We start from the raw sequence: 20,278 nt of genomic DNA, 5'->3' as shown, positions 1-20,278 counted from the left end.
GGAATCATTCGATTCATCTAGGATATATACACGAATACGGTGGCCTCTTCTCAAACCAGACAGGCTATGCAGCAGGTCCGAGTGATCGGTCATGTGAAACGAACTCTTATATTGTAAAAAAATAATTTCTTTAGGTTAGGTACCTGGCTTTTTGTCCGAATAAAAAGCACATCTGCGGTTAAAGCGAGGTCTGTACTTCAGAAAAGAAAGATAGAAAAAGAAATTCTATCCATAGATAACAAAATTTCTCCCTTCGTGGCTGCTGTTAGCTATGATTAAAGCTACGTGGTCATCTGACGGAGCTTCATTCAAAACAAAAACCCCCAAAAAATCCACTCTAACCGCGAACAAAATGTTTTGATCGGCACTCGATCCACTTTTGCGCGTCCTCTTAGGCTTCTGCATTAGCGCTCGCACCGACGACATACACTGTATGCAATACACTGGCACAGGAACGTGCGCAGTCCTATATCATCATCAGCAGCAGCAGCAGCAGCAGCCTGGTTACGCCCACTGCAGAGCAAAGGCCTCTCCTATGCTTCTCCAACTAATGTGGTCATGTACTATGTTGTGTTCATATAGGAGGTTGTGGCCAAGTACTGCACCAGGGTGGCCAATCCTGCTCTGGTGAGGGAGTGCGTTACCGGTCCTATATACGGCTCCCCGATCGATGATTCCCTCTCCCACGTGCGCCTGTATATGTTTGCGACATATTGCATCGCGCATCGGTCTTCGAGGAAGTGAGCCCGCTGACGCACTCGCCGCAAGTGCCCGTCATCATGACGTTCCATCCATCTTCCAGCGATGCTGCGTGGAGGGTCCTTGTCAAGGATTGCGTGCACCGTCGACAACACGCCCAAGGAGCGGCACAGGGATCTACCACGTCTGCGCCTCCGTCGTCACTGTCCGACGAGAGCGGAGAGATTTGTGCTGCACCCGTCCCGGCTGCGCGTGCGTGGCGCTAAGCTTCCTCCGCTGCGCTGACGTCCGCGTATGCGTCTCAGTATTCTTATTTTCTTATTGTTTGCTTTCGCATGTTTACGAAAGGATAATCGGAGCCTCTTCCCTACACTATACAGTAACATTTCACGCAACTGTGCGCGCGCTCGTACACACAGGCGGCCTTTATAGGCTACGTGATACGCTGGATCAAGGCCAGGTTTCATTGCCGGTATAGCGCATATGAACGAAAGCAGAAGCAAGGCCGAAAACAGAGTCGAAATCAATACCAATATCCATATCGCTATCAGTATCATTGCAGTGTTCGAAAGTGCTGTTGCTAGGTGCTCCATAGGTGAGGTGATAGCAAAGGAGGATTACATCATCCCTTCGTAACAAAATTTTAATGGTCATAGTGCACACCTCTAGTCATCGCCATTACTTTAATTAAATATTTTACGCAATATACAGCAACTGACTTTTAGGCCTTTTTTAGCCATGCTACGTCAACGATTTGCAGCTCATTTTTCCATTTCATAGACGAGTCATTGACAGCTGATCACTACGCGCATGGCGCTCTTTGGCCATATCTGGACCTTGCGCCATAAATAAAAACCCATACTTCATCATCATCATCAAAGGAAACTCGATCCTTGCTTTCATTTGCCTCTTCTTTTTTCGCGTTTGGGAGTCCAATCTGACGCATGTTCTCTTCTTTTTCTTCTTGTATATATAAAATAAACTCACGCGGACTGGAACTCCAGGGACCACATATTTTGCTTTGAATTGTCAGAAGTTTGCATACATATTTGGATTCTGAATAAGTTTTATGTAGTGGTGAATAAACGCCTACTTGCTTGTTTGCCCTTCATTGGTTTACTGTACAGACTTAGCAGCCAACAATAGGACACATATGGTTTTTACATCGCACATGTTACTTCTCCATATGCAGTAGCCATGTGGATTTGAGCAATGATCTACTTACGCGCGCAGTATTGCGCACTGAAGAGAAATAGTGATACAGGCGGAAGGTCTCGTTTCATTTGTACTACCTCTTAACGTTGTTAACGTTAACTCAGAACTTGTCTCGGTCTCCCAAAAACTACGTCATCGATTGCGACAGTGGCCATTGTCAGAGACATCCTTTGACAGTCTACATTGATACAGATGTCCTGAGAGCACGCATCCGACACTTGACTCGAATTCCCTCCCACCATCTTGATTGCTTGCCAGCAAAAAGGCCACATTCAACTTTTGCCAAAAGTATTGTAAGACATCAGTCCTACTTTCCATCACAATTTACGCCTGCTACACGATTATCAGACCCATTGTGGTGTCTGCACCGGCCGCAAGTGCAATTGACAATTCCAGGCATCAGAATCTTTGAAACAAGCAACCTTGGAACACATTCACAACGTGCACAGATTCCGCCAACATGTCTAAACAGATGGTTCGGTGAAACTCAACAGCCCTGCTGCTGCACTCATCATCCCCGCAAAATGTGAAGAAATCAAATTAAAAACTTCATGTGTGACCACATCGACGGATGCAGAACTCGCGGCACTCCGTTCTGCCCTTGATTTCATTAATCAGGAACCACCGCAACAATGGACAGTCTTTAGTGACTCGAAGGCAGCCCTTCAGTGCATACAAAGCCCAATGCTCCACGGACCCAATGAACAACTGGCCTCAGAAATTCGACGCATATATCATCGCAGCCATGACAACGGACACAGCATAATCCTTCAATGGCTTCCAGGACATTGTAACATCAGCAGGAATGACCCCGCCGACGAAGCCGTCCGATCTGCACATAAAAGTGGTCAACGTGTCTTGATTCCGCTTTCGCGAATAGACGCTGCGGCTGGGCTGCGATTGATGTCCCGTGAATGCACTTTGCCCCTGTGGGACTCGAACGTTTTCACCATGTGTGGTTTGCCTTCGTTGTCTCCGGACCTACGGAATGAACCTACCGGCACGTGAACAGACCATGCTGTACCGTCTGTGGCAAGGCGTTGCATTTACGAACTCATATGATTTCCTTATTTGAATGGCCAAACGCCCCACGTGCGGCACATACAACAGCGATGAGACGCTCGCACATATTATCTGTGTCTGCCCGCAATATAGTGCCCAGAGACAAGTGCAGTGCAGAGTACTGGACCAGTTCGACAATCGTCCACTATCAGAACTCAAAGCTTTAGGTTAGTGCTCCCAAAAAACATCCGCGCTGAAGGCCTTACTCGCGTTATTAAGGTTCCTGCGATCTATGGAGCTTCACGATAGACTTTAAGAACGCCGCCCCCTACCGCTGTATAGTGTACGCGGTTTGTTCGTGCTCGTCTCTATTTCTCTCTATCTCCCACTTGCTTCCACTCTCTGTCTCTTTTTATCCCCCTTAACCCTGCCCCCCGTGCAAAGTAGCCAACCAGAACTACCTATGGTTAACCTCCCTGCCTGTCTATGCATCCTTTTCTCTCTCTCTCTCTCTCTCTTCTTATAAAAAGTGGCCAACAACCAACTAGTCAATACACAGCGACAGCGTTCCTAGTCACCGCTGTAATTGAGGTTATAGCGCTGAATTGACACGGACAAGAAAGATGACGGGAGGTGCGCTAACTATAAACTGATTTTATTTCAGAAGGGCTTGGTACTTATATCGACAAACGAATACAAAGTAGAACTCATCGCATGTGCAAATCCGCATTTTCCAGAACGCCAATTTCGCCTATTCGCCGCTGTCGATGGCAGTTGGTAATGGCATAGTACTTTTCGCGAAACTTAAGATTAAGCGATGAGATGCGTAGCTTTACTTGTTGACAGAAGCCTACCTTGGTGGCTGTTAAAATTGTGTGCCGGTCTCATTTGCTATAGACCTTCACGTTCACTGTGAAGGCCCTGAAATGACGTTCAGGGATATGCGGCGTTTGAAGAGCTCATGGAGGGAGCTGTCAGTTGTGCGCTTCGACACACTACCATCGATTTTCTCTCCTACCTAAGAACCTTTAGATTTATTTACATGCAGAAGAATTTGAGCGTCCGTTTCCATACTTTTCATTACCTTCTTTTTTTTTCTGGAATGTTGGATATGTATACACTTTTGGCAGCAAACATCGGCCACGTAGTATACGTAAGGGTAGACCGCTTTATCTGTTCAACGGGGCAAGAATGTGCTGCCTGAGGCATGAAACGCTGCGCTTCCAGGCTGTAAAGGTCGTCAAACTTCCCTCAGTTTCCGAAGGCAGAAATGCACGATAAATCTTGTCCCGGGGCTAGAGGGAGGGCAGCCCGGCGATTGCGCATCCAAAGCCAACTGCTTGCTGTTTCCGCAGTTTCCTTATGCATCAACAATTTTTGACAGGTCCCCCTCACAGCAGATGTTTTTCTTTGGAGCATATTCGTGACATCGCGCGCACTTTGCTTCCGCGCAAGCGCGACGGCCATGGCGCGCGTAGCATACGGCCAGCATCCCACGCCGGCCACCTTCTCTTATTCTTCGCTGCGTGCGGCCAAGCTTGCGCCGAGCCTTCCAATCCAGCGACCACTGTTTAGGCTCATCGTCGTCCCATATTGCGCAGCGAAAGCAAAGCTGGAGGCGATGGGGATGATGTGAGAAGAAAAGCGAGTAGAAGTGGGCTGGGGGAAGGGGGGGGTAGAGAAAGGCAGACAGGAATAACACCAGAGGTGGGCAGCACCACGCGCTTCTGGGCGCGAAATAAACAAGGAAAAAAGAAACAGCGGGAGGCGCGCAGCAGCAGTCAGGTGGGGGGCGTGCCCGCCTTCCTTTCTCTGCCTTCCCGTCCCTTCCTTCTGGCGCTGAGCGTGAAGAATGACGCAGCTTAATATGAAAGGTGAGCCTAATATGCAGCGGCGGCCGAAGGCACGCCTGGGATCTCCCCCCTCGGCACCGGCGGGGCAGCCAGCGCGCGCAGAGCTTCGGCCGCGGTCCGCTCTTCGGGACGGCCGCTCCTACCCCGACGACGCTTCCTCCCCCGCTATCCACCGGGCCGCAGGCTTTTGTTCGTGGCCACTGCCACTTCCAGGGCCTCGGCTCGTTGGTGCCAGTCGGCCGCTGCTTTTGTTTCGCTTTCATTTTCCCCGCAGCGCCCCTAATCTTTGGGCCGCAATCCGTGGCTCGTATTAATTTTTCCGCCTCCCTCGTGGGCCTCCGCAGCGAACGGTCCCCCAGCGCCGGCTGCCCATGCTAGCCCCCCTCGCTGGCTTGGGCGCGATAATGCGTGGCAAATCGTTAAAGATGAGCGACAGTGTCACGGCCGTCAGAATCAGACAAGTGAAAGGAGCTGGTGGGCGGGGAGGCTTCGAGGAGTGGGGGTGAAAAAAGGAGGAGAGCGCAAACGTCTGCGGTGGGAGTTACACAGACTTGCTTCTAATTTGCTACCGCTACTGTCGTTTTTCTTGCCTGGCATTAAGTTCTACTTTGTATGAAACCACAACTCGAGGCCTCCTGTACGCTGTGTAGATATGCTCGCTGTTTTGCACAGGAATATCTTTTAAAGCGAGACAGAACACACACCTCACGGAGCACATATGTTCTGCCCCGTTTTGAAGTTGTTCCTTTGCATACCAGTGCGTTTATCCAAAACAATGTATAACCAACTGGCCCCACTTAGCTCTACTACTCTACGTAATGTACGTGCTGAGCAGAAACAGTCAGAGCGTACGACTCTTCTCTAGTCTCCGTTGAAGTCTGTACGTTCGCGTTTTCCCGGAGCACAGTAAACAACACACGACGCGTAGAAAGGCAGGACGCCGCGCGAAACACACTCAGTGCTTCTCCGCCCCATTGTTTGCTATTTTAGTGGGGGTCCAGAATCCATCGAAAGCCACCCAGAATGTAAGGAAAAGTCACAGGATTGGAGAGAAAGTCAATCGGATCCAAAGGCAAATCCATAAAATCCAACGCAGACCATGTGTTCACTACATGGCAAAGAAAGCAAGACAGCTCACTAGCGCGGGAGATCAACTTGGTCACGTAGCTCAGGCCATACACTATGCCATAGATAATAGATAAGAAAAAGGAAAAGAAATAACTCCGATCATGAGAAATAAAACTCAGAATGACTTTTCGGCTTCTGGGGCGGGAGCATTGTCCACAATAAAAACAAATCTACAAGCGATTTGTCTTTGGCTTTAAACACGTGACGGTGACAACGGGCAAAGCGCTCGACAGGCTACTATCATTCCGGTTCAATTTGTGGCAGTCGCATTAATGACTAAAGACACAAGATATATGCGATGTGTTAATGTTTTATTCATGAGCGCCGTCGCTGTTTTTATCGTCCGCCATGCTTCATTTCGACCAGGCGATCGAGCTACCGCCAAAGGTTCGACTTCATAATGCAGGTGAAAGCTGGACGCACCAAATACTGAGAGAATGAGGCCAAGTATTGCCTTGGCCATTCTGTGCTGTGCGCAGAGCATGTACTTCCCGGGGCCGTGGAAAAAGGCGTCATGCACGCATTTGTTTCGGAGGCAACGGAAAGTCGCACGCTGACGCAGACATTGTTGGCACTGTGCGAAACTTGTGAAATCGAAGTGCCTAGTACACACATCGTTACTTATGAGGAATATAAACTGATTATTGCATTTATAAAGAAAAACTTGTTTACACGCGAACATTAGAGCTGTGCAATTGACAGTGTATTATCTGGTGCATAGAAAGAATAACTACGACCGGAATGTAAGTCCTGGCAACAAGGTCTCTCACGTCTCTACAATGTCATAATGACTTATCCAGTGCCGGCGTTTTACGATCATGCAATTCGCTGGGCCCACCGTGTGTCATCGCATGCAAGACGAGTGCGGCTGCAGCCTCAACTATATAACGTTTACTTTTCTTTACTTCAAACGCTTGAAAAATTAGGCCTGCAAAATTTACTTACGTCATTGCATATGAATCAGCTGCACAATCTGACATCATTTTCAAGACAAATAAAAACAACCCATTCATTAATTAAAATAAATAATAACGATTACCTCCTTAATTACAAACATTACGGCACATGTTTATATTCGAAGTCGAAGAAATCGTCATAAACACCTAGTTCCGCGTTTCAACATTTTAAGATGGCCATGTAGAGTTAAATAACTACTGTCACATTATTCGTACAATCCCCCTCAGCACCCACGGGAGTGCGAAGCGCTGCTCGCGGTACAACCACCCGTGACGTAGACCGGTGACGAAAAGATCAATTCGCCTTCGCGCTTCCGTCTATGCACGAGGTGACGCCAATTGCCGATTTGCACCGCTCCCGATTGGCGAAAAGCTATGTCACGTCAGCAGCAGCAGCAGCAGCAGCACCGAGGCGGACCGCTTTATCGCATGGTATGGCGAAGTTTGTTGGTTCGTAAAAGAACGCCATCATCCCAAGAGCGCGACGCTTCCGCCTGCAGTGACGCATGTAATACAGCCCCTCCTCTCGCACTGCCCGGCTCCTGTCCTCGACAGTAAGTGAAGTCGTCGCCATAAAGGCATGTCCTAAAGAAGCTTACATTGTTCCAGGCGCATGCCGCTATGGTATTTTGAGACATCAGGTCAGCACTCTAGGCGTTGCAACGGGGCCCCTGACAGGAGCTGTCAGACTGCAAGTCGAGGCTTCAGTGTGGACTTTAGGTGCCTTCTTCCGCACATACCGTGAGTGTTTTGGGCAACAAGACTGCTGACAGGCTTGCTCGCAATGCTTCGACGCCCCCGAAGATTCCCAGTGGCTTCTGGAGCAAGCTGTCACGGATCACTGTCGCGCTATTTGGTATACGCGTCGCCAGCCTTTTTTGATTAAGACACTCATCATGACGTAAAGCACCTTGTCGCGCTGCATCTGCACAGAGAACGCCGTAGCCACTCATCGCGTACTGCCATTCTAGATAAACCCGGTTTAGCTCTAGAGATAAAGGCTCTACATGGTAAATTTCAAGCGCAATGCGTGTCCACATTGACATATATAGCGTTCGTGCAAGGCAACTTGTCATTCAGGACCCAGGTGCTCCGGATCTTCCAGATTTTTTTTTTTTTTGGCTTGTTTATAAATGAGTTCCCACGCTTACCACCAGTATTTTAGGGCGTCGGGTGGTACGTATCAACGCACTGCTATATATTTCATGCTTGCTCTGTGACCAGCTGAATAATAATTCTGGGGCAGAATTCACAAGCTTTCTGTTCGTAAGTGCTCCTTCCCATATTGGCCAGCTGCCTTGGCTAATTTGTCCAGCACCAGGATTGGCTGGAATTCGCTCTTACGAACTTTTCTAGCGTAAAAGCTTTCTGTGAATAAGGACCCTGATATGACGCCGTAATACTAGAGCGGCAACACTTATAATAAAGTAAGTTGGACAAGCCTTCGTGAATTTTCTGCTACGTGCTCCATGCGCCCTTGTGCAGGTAACGCTCTAAATGTAGGTCGTTTCTGACATTTAAGCGTGAGGTAATCTGTAAGAGATGGTGTTGCTTGAACAAACGCTCCTGTTGTAGAGCTACTTCGAGGGTTGCAACTATATACACTATGGTTGGTATATGCTTTCCTGATAATAAATATTCAGACAACTGGCTCATAACGGGTACAGATCCCCTAGAATGCTTCAGCCGCACGGAAGTGCAAAACGAGGGGAATATCAGCCATATATAGTCTCACTATAATTTAAACGAGTTACTTTCCATGGTAAAAGTAACTCGTTATTTTGACAACGCCTTTCCACCTCACGATCGTCACTCCCAAGTGGCTCTCAAACAAGTAAAACATGTTGCACCAAGCTCTGGCACCTCAAATTTCACTATGTATACGTATCGAAAAAAAATAATTGTTTTAGAAAATGTAAAGTAAAGAAAAAAATATGCAGGTCCAACGCACATTTTAGAGTCAACGTGGGTTCATACTTTCGTGAAGCTCTTATCAATATTCTGCACGCATTTGCCATTAAATTCCTGCGCCTTTGGCGTACAGGAAACTGGCGCGCGAGCGTGTACTCTCGCGCACCCGTGCTACGCATTGTGACAACCCTTATATTGCCTTGAATTTCTTCATTTTTCCTTATTTATTTTAATGTACTGTTCGCTTCTTGATCCATCGGAAGTTGTGGCAATGTGCCATAGTTTGTAAATCAACACGTGGCAGTCATTTCAAAGAAGTAGTTGGCGTAAGCATGATAGGAGGAGCAGAAGGAAATAAAGAGAGAAGGCAGGTATGTTAGCCAGGAATGCGTCTGGTTGGCTACCCTACTCTGGGGAACGGTAAAGAGGGAATAGAAGGATAAGATAGAGAGAGGGAGGGGCAAGAAAACTGCGGTGTGCTCGCGCACGCATGCGGAGGGCCTGAACGAGTCAAAGGCTTTCACATAGGCCAGCCGTCCTCAAGAAAGACAAAAGTGCCTTCATAGTTTTGGGGACCGGCGAGCAATGGGGACGGTCTTCAAGTAGCACCTGCACAGAAAACAGTCGATCGTCCACTTGTCGCAATAAGATAGATAATAAGATAGGCGCCGACCCTCAATATTGGCTTTCTCCGAAATTTGCATAATCAGCGGCGTAAAACACCATATACATATTTTGTTGCGCACGTGCGCAATAAAATATTCTTTTTATCACGTGTTTTCGTGCCTTTCTTTTTTATCAGCGTTCGTCGGTTAGCTCGTGTTGGTACGCTCACGTCTTGTCACAACAATAAGCGCAAAGCCACATGCTCAGTGAGGCGTTCGCGAAACCAATCTGTACACGATGCGTAAGCGCGTTTGCGCTTCGGCCGGCTTTAGGGAAATGGTGGACGCAATGGATTTCGGTAGAAGCGAATAATAGATTTCCATTTATCTGGCTATTTTTCACCCGTCATTCGTATATGAGCTTCTGCAGGTTAGACTTTTGGCACATCTTTTGGCGGATGTTTGATTCGCGCTCCCTAAAGATCCCGCTTCACACCAGTTCCTGTCAGCGGCCGCAGGTATGCGTGGAATTCATTTTAACTGCGGAGGGGCGCGGGGAGTGAGATGAAATGTGGGGCGGTTGCACGATGCGGCTCGTTTAATAGACCGGCGTTCGAGGGCTGCTATGTGGTGGGCGATGAAATCGACAGCGCTGTCGCGGTGAAAAACGCGCGCGAAAGGAGAATAAGCAATAACACTTCCCTCTTTCGCTTTCTTTTTTCTGACTTTTTCGTCCAAGAAGCGCAACATCAAGCGCGCATGCCTTTCGGGATTATCAGAACTTCGATTAATCATTATCGTGAAAACTTAAATTGGACGTGCGAACATACGTTCTATTTAGCCTTTATGCATACGTAATTGCGAAAAAATGTGCAAATTCAGATTGACGCTGGCCGAGCACACATGGTTCCCATTAAATTAAACATAACATTTATGTTTCATATATGCTTTTATGCCTTCGTTTACTGCTTTCAGCCATTGTATTCCCAAAGGATGTATTTTTTCTACCACTCTAGTTCTGGTAATGCGTGGATTCATCATCCCAAATTGTCGGCAGCAGCGTTCCCCCTGTGTTCAAAAGAGATCGAAAGGACACATTGCAAATCATTGGAAGAACGAAGGAAACAAGAAGCTGTAGCAGTCTATAGTCGGCTTAGATGTTGCTGGCGACTTGCACTATAGCCTGGCCCCTGTGAAATGCATTGCAACAACGTAGGTTGCCAGCACGGCACGTCTCCAGTATGCACGCACAAGTTTCTTCGTTGTTGTTGTTGTTCACTTGCCGGTATCTAAAAAACTTGTCCGGGTCCTTCAAACCTCAAAAAAGCAAACTGCGAAATTTACTTTCCAACTACACTGAAATGGTTCCCTTCGTAGCGCTCTGCAGCTGCCATTAAGAGGATAAAATTTTTCTCTTATATGAACTTTTCTCCGCCTTGGGAATTGCTGCAAAATTTATCTAATCAATGAATTAATCCATTCTTTTCGTGGTTTCAGGGCTTCAAGCTGTCGATTAATTCAGCCTCGGGCCGCCATCTTCTAGCCTCCTGGTTAACTCTGATGGCAGAGCAACGGCTCCGACGAAGCAGTATTTTCGGGTTGGCCCGCCTGTCCAGGAGAAAAATGTTTGTTTATCTTAGAAACTTTATAGTTTTACATTTTACCAAAATCGGGACCATTGAAGCGTTCTGCTATAGCCAGGTGAATAGCAGTCTTCTATGTATATATATATATATATATATATATATATATATATATATATATATATATATATATATATATATATATATATATATATACAGGGTGTTTCAGCGAACACTTTCAAAATTTTTCTTTAAACATTGCCTGCGTCAGCACAATTCTAGTCCATGAGCTGATCTACTGGAACAGGCCGACATTACTTGCAATAGAAAAAAAATGAAATGCATTATTGACTAACTAAAACAATCACTAATTAAGCTTTTAACTAATCACCTTGTGGCACATATTGCAATTTCGATATTCTAGCGGGCAAGACTACAAGGCATATCCACTTGAAAATAATTGTGTGGATGACACCATTTACGAGATATGCGCCGTCGAACTTGCGGTAAAATTGCACTGTCGTTCCATTTTCCAAGCAAAACGTCGTTTGATGCATTGAAGCACAATAGTAACTGGAACGTCAACCCATTTCTCCGTAAAGTTCGGGAATTAATATTCCGAAACTGGTGTCATCCTGAGAATTCATTCCAAGTGGATTCGCCTTGCTAACTGCCCGGCTAGAATTTGTAAATATCAATATTTACCATAATGGTAATTAGTTAAAACTTAATTACTGAATGTTTGTTAATTAGTCGATTATGCGTTTCAACTTCTTGGTGCAAGGAATGTCGGCCTCTTTGAGTAGACCAGTTCATAGACTAGAATTGCGCTATCAGCCACAGGCAATTAAAAAAGAAAAATTGAAAGTGTTCGCTGAAACACCCGCCATAAAGAATGCACAAGACCGATCAGCGGTCAATGCTCACGGATCATGTTGAATGACTGTCCAGTGTATTTAGGCCGTGCGCGGCGACCGAAGCGCACCGAAGAGGCAAAGCGCGTGATTATGCGCCAGCTCGTGCTCCCGAGCGGAACGAGGCCAAGTTTAGCGACTGCGGTACACGCGTCTCGCTGTTGACGCAGGGATCCCTGCTGGAAGACACGGGTGCCTGTGCCAAGGAGCCGCGGCTCGAGCCTTTGCACCATGACGCGAAGGAAATCCTTGACACGCTTTGCTTGGTGTCCCAAGGCGCTGCGGCATGCGACTAAGCCAAGTCGTCGGAAAAACGCGGGAATGCGTGAAGGTGCATGGGTACACGCGGATTTGCCACACAGTTTGTTTTACGAGGGCCGCTCTCGCCTCGTTGCTGCTTGTGCACGGCAAGTAGCGATGCGGCGTCCGACGAGAGTGCTGAGGAATCAGGGGAACAGCCGAGGTGGTCGGCATACGCCGTGTAACCGGCGCAGGACGACAGAAAAAGGCATCCGCCAAATTCTGCGCCTCTCCCGGGCCCCTGCGACACGCAAGGACGCCGAGTCCTCACCGCGGCGCACTTTGCGACACTATCCGGTGATTTAAAGAGTTAAGGCGCGATGCCGGCTCCTCCGATGGTGCGGTTCCAGGAAGCGCGTGACAAACTCCGCGGGGGCTCGCGCGGAGAGAGAAACAGTCTGTCAACTGATCGTTGATCAGCGGCGGGAACTGCGACGACGCCCCGAATAGACCGGCGGAGACGAGGCGCAAATAGAAACCGAAGCCGCCCTGCGTGACGCGTTGTCCCACGCCGGCGCTCCTCCTCGATGCGCCTGTCGGCCCCCTTGGCAGCGTTTGGAGACCGACGAGAGACGGCGTCCATCATCGACGGCCGCTAACCAGACCGGCCGCTGACGCCTCCGGCTGACAAGCGGCGATTAAGATACGCGCCCTCCGAGACTCCATTACAACGTAATGCGATAGCCTCTCAGCGAAGCCGGGGCTCGCCGGGCTGAGTCGATGCTGATTTCCACGGGACGCGTGTCGCTCATCCCAAAGGTGAAGAGTACTCGATTTGGTTAAATGGACGAAACGTCGTTTCCTATATACGCTTCTTGCGTATATAGCATCTATATGAGGCGGTCGTCAACAGGCGACGTACTAACAATGAAGAAGGCGATCATCGAACATCCGATCAAGCGTTTGCGGTAATAAGTATCATTCATTGGTTGTTACTGCTGGCGGTGGTTTAGAATTGAATATTTCTTTCTTTTTATTTACAATACTGCCGCTCTCTGTTGAGAGGATAGCAGGTAAATATAAATTAAAAATTACATTCTGGGGTTTTATGTGCCAGAATCACGATTTGATTATGAAGCAACTCATAGTAGGTGACTCCGGATTAATCATAACCCTGTGGGGTTTTTTAACGTGCACACAATGCACAATACACGGGCGTTTTCGCATTTCGCCCCCATCGAAATGCCGCCGTCGTGGCCGGGATTTGGCCCCGCACCCCGGGCTCAGCAGCGCAACGCCAAAGTCGCTACGCCACCACGGCGGGTAAACAGGTAAACATGCTGATGGTACTTATCTTGCAATGAAAAAATGGTTCAAAAGAGAGAGAAAGAGACAGAGAGAGAAGTTATAAGGCAAAGGCAGGGATGTTAACCAGGCTGAGCCCGTTGGGCTACCCTGCACTGGGGAAGGGGGGAAAGGGGATTGAAAGAGAAGAAGGAAGAGAGAAGTTCACACTTTGCACTTTTCCACACACAAGCGTTCACAGCTGAGTCAGTCACAGGCGGTCATACAGGCTTGTGCATTTCAATAAACGCAGCAGCGCCTTTGTGGCCTTACACATAGCAGACGCTCGAGGCCACCGACCCATTCAGATCTTCTCCTATGTGAGGGGCCTGTCGTCTAAGTGCCCCAAAGCTGTCTGAAGGGCACTCCTCTCATCTTCATATACAGGACACTCACACAGGAGATATTTAGTCGTTTCTTCGACACCACATGTGCAGCAATTGGCATTGTCCGCCATGCCAATTAGCAATGAATAGGCGTTTGTGAAAGAAACACCTACTCGCATGCGGCACAGTAGCGTTTCTTCCCGTCGCTTAAAACGGGTAAATGTCGTAATCTCATAATGTGGATTCATGGCATATAGGCGCCAGTTGGTGAACTCCGGTGTGTCCCCTTTTCTTATAGTAATTATGTGGGCAAGACCGCTGAGGTGCCGCGGTGCATTCGTTCTCGACAATGGTTGAAACATATTAAGCGAAATATGCAACTGCAACATACATATGCAGCCTACATATTAAGCGCTTATTAGCCTATAATACAACAAATTAGAGAAATAACATACATGATGAAAAATGTTCCCTTAAGTAGTATACAGTGCAATCCAATGTACACGTTTAAGGACCCTTTAGGATGGAAATCGGTTTACAGTGTGTATACTTAATTCCAGCATAGAAGAATAAAAATAAAACGGTAAACCACACAAAAAAATATAAAAAATAAAAAGACAGTCACGCGCGGCACAGAAAAAATAACCTCGGCGGTAAGTTACATTGGGCGCGTAAAAATGCATGAGTGTACGGGCTATCGAATTCAGGTTAGGGTCTTTAATTCAGTGCGCAACTCGGAGAGTTAGTACTTGTTATAACGCCATCTAATTGGTTCTATTCGTGTTCGGTGTGCCGCATGCGTTTGCTTTTGCTTTGTGTTAGGTCCCGAGACGAGTAAGGGCTAAGTAGAATGCTGTTCACTTTTATAGCGTGGTTGCAAGCAAAAGAAACTTTTTCGCGTTGCAACCACTGTGCGCTAAATTTGGCGAACGCACTCTTTAAAACTATTGAAGAAGATTTGTAACCATTCGAAGAAGCTATTCAATCTAATATGAATGTCTTATACAAGAAGGCGAACCGAGGAGCCCGATTTTTCTTAGGTACAGTCATATGAAGTCAAAAGAAAGAGAAGCTCCTTCTCTGGCGGCTTCGTGAGTGAAATTGGGACATGGCAACTGGCCAATAAACCCTCGTATGCTACCTGAAAGTTGCCGGAGTCACACTCCCTATGTAATGAACGGCAAGAGTTGCCTGGCCTCCCAATTTCACGTACTACGTGACGCGTGCGGTATAAAATGATATTCTACATCCGCCACCATGGCCCTGAGTGGTCTTGCTGGCTAACACACCCATGGTTATAGATCTAGTGCACATACATAAATACCCCAAGAAAGTGGATGGTAAAACGGCGCCACGGTAGCTCAATTGTGCGAGCATCACACGCGCAATGCGAAGCTGTAGGTTCAGTTCAAACCTGCGGCAAGTTGTCTTTTCGTCCACTTTCATTTCCCTTTACTTTTTAATTTCTACACTTACATTTAAAAAAATACAAGTAATTTACTCTATGCTTTCCCTATGGATTACCTATAATTTACCCAACAGAGATATTTTCTCTTCCCCCCCCCCCCCTACCCGACAGAGGAATTTATTTTAGAATGCCGAAATCACAAACCATCGCAGCGAAGGGCGACGAGGGCACTGTTGCACTTTTTAAGGGCAACAGAATTGGACAAGCGGCTGTAGCCTGAACAGATTTTTATAGTGCTGCAAGTGCTACTGTGCTGTGTGGGGACGGTATACGGTGACAGTATTTGACTGTGATTGTATGTCTCTGCTCCGTTCTTTCTTTATCTCTACTTTGCTATCACTTTACCTCCTCCTCCCCTCTCTCCCCAGTGCAGGGTAGCAAACGGGATCTGCCCATCTGGTTAACCTCCCTGCCTTTCCCCTTTCTTTTGTCTCTCTCTCTCTCTCTCTCTCTACCTAATGGTTACATGATCTGTTGGCTTCATATCAGAGTAGCTTGGGAAACAAAATGATCTGCCGGAATCCTTTACTATCGATATATGTATTCGGCTCAACGTCTCCTGTTAAGGCACTGAACATCACTACAGCGGTAGGTTGCGACCAGGTGCCTCTGAAAATAACCGCAGGTAATATACTTATATCCACACAGGAAGAAATTTTATGTAACTATTCCTTGCTTGGGAGGCAATGCCCCACGTGCGTGGGGCATGCGCATCCTACGTGCTCAAATACCATGAAATGGTTCTGAAGGCCTGCAGCTGTAGGGTAGTTGCTACCTAACTTCAATTTTCTGCCCCTATATAGTCACTTAAGCTGTTTGCTATATTTTATAAATTATTTTGCGTTCCTTTGCTTATATATCTTTCTTTCTTTCTTTTTAGCCTTCGCACGTCCGTTCCTCGCACTCCTAATGACGGTCCGGCTACCGAACGCTAAGTGCGTTAATCATTTCACAAGTCCTCGAGGGGATGCTTTGATTGAGATTTAAGAGCTGCACCCCAGGCACACGCGGTGGCTGAAAGCAATCTTAATTACGAACGAGAGGCCGGAGAGTGCGCACATCTTCCCGCACCCATTCGCGCGATCGAGACTGTTGTGGGCCCAGTGAAGAACGCTGAAGGGAAACAGTCGCTCAGGCGTTGCGGAGGAGGTTAATTGTGCGCGCACGACAATTCCTTTTCTGGTTCTCAAAGCAGTCGATCGTAATGGCATTTCGGCTAATTAACTTTTATGTGATCTGAGCGGTGAAGAAAACGAAAATCAAGACACCGATGCGTCAAACTCGTCTGAGCATTCCGAAAGCCTGTTTGATTTCCCGTCAGGCAACTCGCATTAACGAGTTTCATTCCATTCGAAATAGACCGCGTAGTAGGCCGCATTGAGCGGGGTCTGCTTTGAGCGTTGCCTATAGTTAGAATGCAAGCATGCGATACATCGACAAGAGCAATAAAGCTAGACGATAGATGAGCAAAACAAGTGTGCATTTGTGGGATCAATGTTAACGTGTTTCTGCAAAGAATATGCGAAAAGCGGCAGAAAGAAGCGGATATAGCCACGAAAAAAAAAGAAGAAAAAGAAAAGAAGAGGCACTACTTAAATGAAACTGCAATTAGTCAAGACTGTGAAAGGATGAAGGGTTGACCCCGCTGTCCCATATATTATATATAGGACCGCTGGGATTGAGATTCGAGTCCAAGGAGCACGTGCAACATCGTGCAATATGTGCAAAAAAAATTTAAAAGAAGTGCTCCCAACACAGGCAAGCAGTGCGTAGGATTGCAGTTGAAGATTAAAAACTAATTTCTTCGACCGCATTTTCTTGACCGCTACCACAGCACACCACAACGAGAGAAAAGGCAGCCCTGCCATTCTTTAAGATTTCTCACCGGGCTCAACTACATCGTGGCACCACATTTCAGTCTAATATCACGTTGTAATGTTCACTCGGTGGCTCACCTTTCTCTTGTGGTTGTCTTGTGCTCGTGTTTTTTTCGAATACACCATGCAGCATAAAGAGCAATCACCTGCTACCAGGCAAAGGTAAATTAACACAAAAAAGAAAAGCCGTTGGTGCAACATTTCTGCATCCTTGAAAATAGCGCATATGAGCGACTCGTGTCCATATACGCTTCCGGGATCAATTTTGGGAGGAACATTAGCTGAGAGAGAGAAATAGAAGGAATGGCAAGGAGGCTAATTAGCTCGTAACAGGAGTTATCACCTAACTCTATAAAAAAGAAATGAACATATCCATAAGTTTTCTCAACAACAACCATTCAAAGGCACTTTACACCTATAGTCATAATGACCACTTGAACGCTGTACTTGACATTCCGTCACTTCATGAACAAGGTGTCGCTCTATTCCAGCACGTGAAAAAAAAAAAAAAAAGAACGCGCATCAGTGTGTACTGAACTTTTCGCACGGCCAATTTACGGGCCCCTTTATACAGCGCCCACTTTTTAACTACGTATGCCCTTCATGTTACCCTCTGCTGCGCTGCAAGCAGCTGGCTTTCTCTCGCATTTTATTCCTGTGCTCTCTTCTCTACCACGGAGTACACGAGAACCCCAAGTTTTAGCGAGAGATCTGACGTCGAGCCTTGTCAGACACCAAAAACACAGCGAACAGGACTCCCGCGCACGTCAGCGCCAACGCTGTGTTTATTTAGCCCACGCCACTGTGTCAAAGTGCTTGTCTACTTGACTAATTGCTTTCACGAGACGCGCCTCTGGTGAGGTAAGAGGAATGGTAGCTGGGGCTAGGAAAAGAAAGGCTCGCAGCATTTCATAGTGCTTTCAGAGGAAACGGACAGCTGCAAGCAACCTTACACGCGTTTGCTGAAAAAAGAAAGTTGCACACTTTTACTCTGCGCCTACAGAACAGGGAACTTTGTCGTTAGCGGCCTATACATCCACGTGCGCGCGCACAGCGGGGAGGCTCGTCAGACTGATTACCCGATTCAGTGTAGCGTCTCCTTTCAAGCTATGTCCGACTGCTGCTGCTAAACTGGTGCTGCATTTTGTATTCTCTCTGACGTTCGCGTGTCTTGCCTGCTATCAAGCACAAAATACACTGCCACTCCTCGCGAAACCTCGCAATGAGCACCGATGAACGTTCCTTGCTTCAGCATCTTATGGTGCTTTGAATTAACGCAAGCATTCGCCGCGAAAAGCAAGAGTTAAAACGGATGACCGACGGCGAGGTCATGGTTTCGCGTGCGTAACGTGTGGTTTCTATGCAAAACACTGCGAGAAACCGCGCCGTAATAATTTAGCGACGAGCCGACCCCTCCCAGACATGCGACGCAGGATGCTGCACACACTGCACGCGGGCCCTTTGACGCGCCTTTGTTTTCTTCGTGTTTCCTTTTTCTGATTCCACTGCCGCGGTCTCTTCATTTCGAACCTTAGTGCGCACTCTCGCGAGGGAAGGCGTAGTTAATTCTCCCTTGGCCTCCAACGCCAGAGTGGAGCGTGCACGCCTCCGTAAGGACGGACGGCTTCCCGTCGCCGCTCAACGTGGCGTTTCCGATGAGTTCTCTGAAAAGGCATAAATATCGTATAGATGTAACCGTACACGCGAGCATGCGCGCAGGATCATGCCATCGCCTAAAACATGCGCATTAGCGCGTGCGCGTCAGGGCGCGCATTACCATATCGGCACGGGCAAAGGGTTCCCCGCGGGCGCCGCCGCCAGCACCGCCAGCGCTAAGGTGAGCGACAGGAATTTCGACGTAAGCGCAGCGCCCGCGGAACACGACGCTCTGCGGGGTCGCTTTAATTATTATTTTGCTTTTGCGCTAGTCAGCTCACGCGTCCGTCGATGGGCACTCCTCCTTGGAGGAAAGGGATGCGTTCCCCTCCATTGAGCGGCGCGCTTTTTGCGGCGGGGCCTGAGCCGCCCCCGCGCTGGCCGCCAAGAAGCGCGCAGCACCGCGGGCTCGCGGGAACCGCGGAGACGCGCCAGACAGCCGCGCGCAGCGCGTGTACGCTTCCGATCGGGGCCCTCTTTGAGGGCGCTTCTGTGCGCGCTCCGCCAGACAGCCGCGGGTGCGCACTGCACGGTGTTATTATGCATCGCGTTCATTATGCAGGAGAAACGAGGCAAAGCGCGAATTAAAATTCGCTTTCAAGAACCAACTCGTCGTACGAATCGGTGTCGCCTATAAAGCGTATACGGCCGGAAGCGGCCTCGCCTATAAGGGAAACGAAAAGCCATATAGGCCTAGAGGAAAGGCCGAGGAAAAAAAAAGCAGAGAAAGAAAAAAGGGCTGCTGATGTATGTTCTTTTTTGCGTTTACGTTCGTTTCTCACGCTCAGCCACGACTGCAACGCAATGGCTCTGGCGGTTGAATTTTTTTTCTTTCCTGTTGTTGCTGTTGCGCGTATCCTGTAAGGCGCTTGTAGTGGTGGTTACCGTAACAGAGTATTGGTACAGCGTTCCGCGCTTTGCATGCGCCGCACGCAGAAGACGCTGTGCGGCCCACAACTCGCCTCTTATACCGACAAGAAATTTAGTGCGCCTGTGCGTGTCGCGAAACGCAACGAAACGATTGCCACACACGTAGAAAAAAAGAAGCAGTTGTCCTTTGGGCACGAAGACCAGCCGTTACTACCAAAGTCGATGCTTTCTGGCCACTTACAACTTTAGAAGAGAAACGGCTGCTAGCAGAAAAAAAAAATAAAGAAGAGAAAAGCCAGTAAGACCCGTCACGATGCTGAAAATCCACTTCACCCGGATGTAGGCCGCAGTATAGGAGGTCGTGTCTCTTGCTAACGTTAGAACCACCGGGCATTAAAAATAGTTGGATGGTGTGACGCATTTATTTTGTGGTCTAAAGCTAATATGACCGCGCATATCGAAAACCAACATTAGCATTTAATACGAACGCGTCGAGCAGGGCAGGAAGAACGACTCATTCGCTCCAAGCGCCGTGGCGCGGTTTTGGAAAAAAAACATTGTTCGGGCACCACTGGAAAAATTGTTGTACACTGGAAGCCGTGAAGTGCTGTCCAGGGAGCATTTAACTGCA

The 20,278-nt window shown here is 47.9% G+C and overlaps 1 protein-coding gene across 1 annotated transcript in view; it reads right to left on the bottom strand.

Annotated features, from left to right (window-relative positions):
- LOC126545384 (uncharacterized) overlaps positions 1-20,278 on the bottom strand; it is a 183,841-nt gene that overhangs the window by 60,013 nt on the left and 103,550 nt on the right. The window lies entirely within an intron of this gene.

The sequence above is a fragment of the Dermacentor andersoni genome, chromosome 1, assembly GCF_023375885.2.
Source record: "Dermacentor andersoni chromosome 1, qqDerAnde1_hic_scaffold, whole genome shotgun sequence".
In the NCBI taxonomy this organism is placed as follows: Eukaryota; Metazoa; Arthropoda; class Arachnida; order Ixodida; family Ixodidae; genus Dermacentor; species Dermacentor andersoni.
The sequence above is the reverse complement of the archived record's forward strand: the minus strand, read 5'-3'. Positions and strand labels throughout refer to the sequence as shown.